Raw genomic sequence first — 648 nt, 5'->3', positions numbered from 1 at the left:
CTGCACTGTCACACCTGGAGCGGATCAGACTGCTGCGCACTGGGAGTCTGACTGACAGCACTGTCACACCTGGAGCGGATCAGACTGCTGCGCACTGGGAGTCTGACAGCACTGTCACACCTGGAGCGGATCAGACTGCTGCGCACTGGGAGTCTGACAGCACTGTCACACCTGGAGCGGATCAGACTGCTGCGCACTGGGAGTCTGACAGCACTGTCACACCTGGAGCGGATCAGACTGCTGCGCACTGGGAGTCTGACAGCACTGTCACTCCTGGAGCGGATCAGACTGCTGCGCACTGGGAGTCTTTCTGACAGCACTGTCACACCTGGAGCGGATCAGACTGCTGCGCACTGGGAGTCTTTCTGACTGCACTGTCACACCTGGAGCGGATCAGACTGCTGCGCACTGGGAGTCTGACTGCACTGTCACACCTGGAGCGGATCAGACTGCTGCACACTGGGAGTCTGACTGCACTGTCACACCTGGAGCGGATCAGATTCCTGTTCAGTCTCTCCAGATTCAAACTGCGTTATCCAGCCCCGAGTCAGGGGGAAGCTGGGGTCTATCCCAGAAGGCAGCAGGCAGGACACACCCTGGACGTGATGCCCGCCCGCACCGCACGACAAACACACACTCGCTCCTTAA

This window comes from Lepisosteus platostomus, chromosome 6 (genome assembly GCF_059453375.1).
Source record: "Lepisosteus platostomus isolate fLepPlt1 chromosome 6, fLepPlt1.hap1, whole genome shotgun sequence".
NCBI classification, from domain to species: domain Eukaryota; kingdom Metazoa; phylum Chordata; class Actinopteri; order Semionotiformes; family Lepisosteidae; genus Lepisosteus; species Lepisosteus platostomus.
Note: the sequence above shows the minus strand (reverse complement) of the source record.